This window comes from Carlito syrichta, unplaced genomic scaffold, assembly GCF_000164805.1.
Source record: "Carlito syrichta isolate Samal-C Ts95f unplaced genomic scaffold, Tarsius_syrichta-2.0.1 Scaffold309919, whole genome shotgun sequence".
In the NCBI taxonomy this organism is placed as follows: domain Eukaryota; kingdom Metazoa; phylum Chordata; class Mammalia; order Primates; family Tarsiidae; genus Carlito; species Carlito syrichta.
In genome coordinates this window covers 8,377-14,917 of record NW_007254015.1, presented here as the reverse complement: position 1 = coordinate 14,917, position 6,541 = coordinate 8,377, and positions in this window count along the sequence as shown.

Below are 6,541 nucleotides of genomic sequence, written 5' to 3'. Positions count from 1 at the left end.
CATGGCAAAAGGCAAAAAAAAAGGAAGCTAACATTTGCAAAGACCACATGGCAAAAGAGAACGCAAGAGAAAGAAAGAAAGGAGATGCTAGGCTCTTTTCAACAACCAGCTCTCACAGAAACTAACAGAGTGAAAATTCACTCACCCGAAGGGAGTACATTGATCTGTTCATGAGTGATCAGTCCATTGGCCCAAACACCTCCCCTTTGGACTCCACATCCAACACTAGGTATCAAATTTTAATGTGATGTTTAGACGGAACAAACATCCATAATATAGTAGATGGTAGTATTGGCCTTATGAAATGAATTTGGCAATGTTTCCTCCTCTTCAAGTTTTTAGAAGAGTCTGAGAAAGACTGTCATTACTTCGTTTTTTAAATGCCTTTTAGAATTAATCCATGAAGCCATTTGGTCTTGGACTTTTCTTCATTACAAGTTTATTCAATCTCTTTACTAGTCTTATAAGTCTGTTCACATTATCTATCTAATAATATATATTCTTCAATCTTGATATGTAATTTGTCTCTATGAATGTATTGATTTTTTTCTAAGTTATCTAATTTGTTGGTGTTTAATTGTCCATAGTAGTCTCCCATGATCCTTTTTTTTATGTGCTATTAGTTGTAATGCCTCTTCTTTCATTTCTGATTTTATTTATGTGAAACTTCTCTCTTTTTTTCTTAGTCTAGCTAAAGGTTTGTCAACTCTTAGTTTTATTGATCTTTTTTATTGCCTTTCTAGTTGATATTTTATTTATTTCTATTGTAATCTTTATTATTTTCTTCTATCTACTGACTTTGGAATTTATTTTGTATTGCTTTTTTACATCCTCAAGATATAAATTAGGGGGTTTATTTGAGAATTTTCTTCTTAATTTGCTTTTTGTCACAACCTGCCTTTTTGCACTGCTTTTGCTGCATTCTGCAAATTTTGATATGTAGTACATTGTTCGAGTTTTGTTCTTTTTTTTTTTTTGAGTTGGAGTCTCACTCTGTCACCCAGGCTGGAGGGCACTGACATGCTTCCGGCCACTGCAGCCTTGACCTTCTGCAATCCTTCTGCCTCAGCCTTCCAAGTAGCCGGAACTACAGGTGTGCACCACCACACCCAGCTAATTTTTGATTTATTGTAGAAACAAGGTCGCGACAAGTTGCCTGGGTGGGTCTCGAACCCACGGACTCAGGCAATACTCTCGCCTCAGCCTCCCAAAGTGCTGGGATTACAGGCTGAGCCACTGAACCTGGCCATTTTTGCTTATTTTAAAGGTACTTTTGATTTTCCTTTTGATTTCTTTAACCCATTAGTAGTTTAATTTTTACATATTTGTAATTTTCTACATTTCTTTCTGTTATTGATTTCTACTTCCTTATCATTGCTGTCAGAAAAGACACTTGAGATTATTTCAATCTTCTATTTGTTAAAACTTGCTTTGTGACCTAACAAGTGATCTATTCTAAAGAATGTTTCTTGTGCCCTTAAGAAAAATTTGTATTCCATTGCTGATGGATAAAATCTTCTGTATGTGTTTGATCTATAGTATTATTCAAGCCTACTGTTTCCTTATTGATTTACTGCCTGTATGATCTATCCATTGTTGAAAGTGAGATAATGAAATCCCAGTATTGCATTGTTGTATATTTCTTCCTTCAGTTCTGTTACTATTTGCTTTACATATCTAGGCGCTCCATTGTTGAATTAATATACATTTACAAATGTTATGGCCTCAGGATGACTTGACCCCTTTATCATTATACAATGACCTACTTTTCTCTCATGACAGATTTTAATTGAATGTCTGATTTGTCTGATGTAAGGATAGCTATACCTGCTCTCTTGTTTAGCATTTGCTGCAATATCTACTTATATCCCTTAAGTTTCATGTGTGTTCTAAAGGCTAAAGAGAGTCTCCTGTAGGCAATACATGTTAGATTTTTTTTTTTTATAATCAACTCAGCCACTATGTCATTTGACTGAAAAAATTACTTCACTACATTTAAAGTAATGATTGCTATGTGAGGACCTACTACTGCCATTTTGTTAATTTTTTACTGACTGTTGTGTAGTTTCTTTGTTGCTTTTCTTTCAAATTTGTTGGCTTTCTTTATAATTTGCTGAATTTTTTGGAGTGCTGTCCTTTGATTCATTTTTCTAGCTTTTGTGTAACTATTGGAGGTCTTTTCTTGTTGGTTATCATGGGACTTACATTTAAAAAATCTATAATTATAATATTCTATTTAAGCTGATAACAACTTAAATTCAATTGCATAAAAAAAACTCTACACTTTTACTTCCCTCATCTCATTTTATGCTATTGATTTCATACTTTGCAGTTTTCTGTATTGTGTATCCATTAACAAATTGCCACCAATTTTAGTTATTTTCAGTATTTTTTCTTTAACTTTTATAGTAAAGAGTAACTTACACAGCATTATTACAGTATTAAAAGATTCTGAATTTGACTATTTACTTTTATTAGTGCATTTTTTCTTTACTTGTATATGTTTCATGCTATTTAGCATCTTTTTGTTACAAATTTAAGAACTCCCCTTAGCATTTCTTATAAGACAGGTCATGTGATGATGAATTTCCTCAGCTTTTGCATGTCTGTTAATCTATTCCTTCTTCATTTCTGGAAGATATATTTACTGGGTGCAGTGAACTTGGTTGACAGAATTTTTTTTCTCTCAGTTGTTTTACTGCACTATCCCACTCCCTCCTGGTTTGCAAGGTGTTTGTTGAGAAGTCTGCTGATAGCCTTAAGGGGGTTTCTCAGTAATGAGTCTTTTTATTTTGCTGTTTTCAAGAGTGTCTCTTTGTCTTTGACTTTTGACAATGTAATATAGTGAGTTTCAGAGTATTATTCTTGGGGTTGATCTTGTTTGGTCTTTTGATTTTCATAAGTCTTGATAGGTTGCCCATATTTGTCCAACATTTTTGGAAGTTGTCAGCTAGTATTTCTTTAAATACATTTTCTGCCCTTTACTCTGTTTTTCTTTCTTTTTTTGAGATAATTTATATATTTGTAAGCCTAATGGTGTCCTATGGATCTTTTACTTTTTCTCTATTCTTTTCAATCTTTTTTGTTTTTTTCTCTAATTGGCTAATTTAAAATAATCTGTCTTTAGGTTTATTAATTCTTCTGCATGATCAAGTCTGCTGCTGAAACCTTCTTTATAGTGTTTTTCAGTCCTGCCATTGTATTTTTCAGCTTCAGAATTTCTGTTTTTTTAATAGTTTCTAGTTACTTATTAAGTTTGTCATTTTGTTAATGTATTCTTTTTCTAATTTCATTGGTTTTCTGTTTTATTGCATCTCAGTGAGCTTTTTAAAACGATTATTTTGAAATTTTTAGGGCAATTTACACATTTCCATTTATTTGTGGCTTACTATTAGAGCTTTATTAGTTTGCTTTGATAGTGTCATGTTTGCCCAATTTTTCAGTATCTATATGACCTTGAATTGATGTCTGTAGATTTAAAGAAGCAGATACGTCTTCTAGTCTTTATAGGCTGATTTTTGCAGGGAAAAGATTTCCCCTGTTGGGCCTTAAAGCTTATCAATTACTTCCAGGATTTTAGTGAAGTGGGTTTGGATCCAGATCACGTGGCTGCTGCTTGGCCTGCAATGGGATCTGTGGTTAATAGGCCTTTTACCAGGGCATCTAGTGGGTATGGATTCTGTCTGGTCCCTGGGTTAATTGAACTATCTCCAGCATCTGGATCAGCAAGGCTGATGCTAGGATGAGGGTCCACTTCAGGGGCTGTAGATGGCAAGCCTATTACTAGGTTTGTGTGGCTTCCTCTAGGTTCCTGGGAGGGCCTCTGCTGAGTTACTGGGAAGGTCCCTTTACAGACAGTACTGACCCTGGCTTGCAGCTGAGAGGAGATAAATATGAGTCACAGGGCTATAGCAAAGACCAAGATTTACTGGTTTACTTCTGGAGTTAAAGTTGTTCCTCCAGGGAGTCCCTAGGCAGACAGACTACAGTTGAGAAGGGCTAGAGCTGAGGCACAGGGCTGGCTCAGGGTCTTCTGTAAGACTAATGGCAGCAGGTCTGCCTCTGGGGACACAAAAAGCTTCATCTTCCTCCAGGTCCTTAAGTGAGCAAGATGCCCTCAGACAGCAGCTATAAAGGTCTGGAGTTGAGCTTCAGGGTCATTTCAGGGTCCACAGCTGGGACCAAGGTCAGCAGGCTTGTGACCTAAAACATTATTGCTTGTGCCTCCTCCTGGGCTTCTTGGCAGATGGTTTTGGTAGTAGGATCAAGGCAAAACAGAGCTGTAGCCAGTGGAGCTGGGGCCACTATTGATAAGTCTGACAACTGGACCTGGGTGTGTCCTCTTAAAACTGCTCTCCAAAGTCTTCGTTTCCACTGGGTTTTTATAATCTCCTACCCGAATCCCAAGTTTCCCCCAAAAGGGCATTTACTCATTGATGGCAGCCAAATGATTGTTGCTGGCAGGGAAAATGAGCAGAAGGCCTTCTACTTTACCATCTTTCTCCTTTTCTCTCTCATTATTTTTAAGATTTTCTTTTTATTATGGTTTTTCAGTAATCAAGTTCTTATATGTTTTGGTGCGAGTTTGGTTTTTATCCTACTTGAGATATACTGAAATTCTTGAAACTGTGGGTTTATAATGTTAAACTCATTTGGAAAATTCTCAGACTTTTTTCTCAATTTTGATTTCCTTTTACTTTCTTATTTCTCCACTTCTCTGAAATCTCAATTACATGAATGTCTAACATATTGATATTTTCCTACAAGTCATCAAGCCTCTGGTTTCGTTGTCATCCTTGTTGTTTGTTTTGGTTTGCTTTTTCCATTTTTTTGTTTGTATGTGCTACCTTGTGGGTTGTTTCTATTGCTATGTATTCAAGTTAAATAATCGTTTTTTTCTGCAATACCTGCTGCTAGTCCTGTCTAGTGTATTTTTAATTCAAATAGCGCATATTTATTTCTATAAGTTATACTTGGTAGCTTTGTTTGAGCTCTAGAAATTATTTGGTCAGTCACCTCAAAAAGTTCTTTTTCCATGTTTCACAAGAGGCAGTTTCTTCTGACAAATGTCTAAATCACTACTCTTCCAAAGATTTGAGGCTATTCATTTGCAGTTATTTAGACTTCCCTCTCTGTGTGCTAATTTCTCTTTCTAGTTCTCTTCCTAGAAAATAGCCCCTTTGCCATCTCCATGTTCTAATCTTTGTCTTTTTAAATGGCCTAATACACTTTCGCTTCACCCTCTGCCTATATTAAATACATATACATACATATGCATACACACACATATATACATTTACATATGCCCAAAGTCAGAAGTCTAGTTTTATCTATATTTATGTAATTATATAAATTATTTGTATTTATTTATATAAAACTAAACTTTATATATATATATGTATATAAATAAACTTCTGACTTTTTATACTTAAAATATTTTAACATATTTTGTCTCAATCCATCAGGGTCACACAATGATGTTTAACCCTGGCATTCTGTGAAATAATTTATGTTCAATTGGGTAATACCAAGGCATAGTTGTTAGAATAACACCCATTCCCAGCTGAAATTAATCCCAAACTGCTTTTTCTCTTTCAGTCTCTTAGCCCAATCTCCACCTTCAGTTTTTCTTTAGGACTGAAATTAGGATTGTCTGGGTTTGTTATCAGGGTCCACAATTTTTTGCTTTGCAGCTTTCAAATTCCTTTCATGTCATAAAATGCAAAAATCATTTGTTTCTTTTCCTCAAGAATAAAAGTTTTATTCTGTTCAAATGTTTGAAAATTTTTATTTGACATATTTTTTCAGTTTTAGTTTTTAAAGTAGCAAATTAAGTACAATTTCTATTAATCCATTCTGTTAAGAGCAAAATAAAAAGTATATACACACACAAACACACATACACATCTTACAAATATTCATTACTTATTACTTTTTTGCATAATATGTTTCTGGAATATTATACTTTAAAAATTAGTCTGAAAGGAAACCAAAGATAGAGGGAAAAAAAGTATTATTTAGAATGTGCATAAATAGAACTGTCAGCAGTTTTTATGCAGTGAAGGAAAACCATTCTCTTATCTATGTGAGGAGTTTGAAGAAGTAAGTAGTAGACTCAATATTTTAAAGTAAGAAAAATAGTTCTTGTATTCTTACATTACCAAACTCAATAACTAGTTGATGAAAGCATTAATAATTGATAAACTCTTAAAGCCAACTTTACTTATTTATTTAGTTGTTATCAATCAGTTAATTTATCTCCCCTTTATTTTTCAATATCTATACTTAAGGCTGTTTTTTCCTACCCAAAAAACTTCACAAATCTAGGGGTAGTGAGAATGTCTTTCTCCAGAATCAATTGTCTGACTTTCTTTGAATTGCTCCAGCATTCTGCTAAGTCTATTACTGGAGGGTAGATGTGAGTTGATATAACCAGCCTGAAAGCATTTAATCTGAAAAAAAAGGCACATTCATTTTTTTGTGTATATTCATTCACAGAATATTGGATCCTCAATCTTTGTTGCCCAGGATGTGGGCAAAC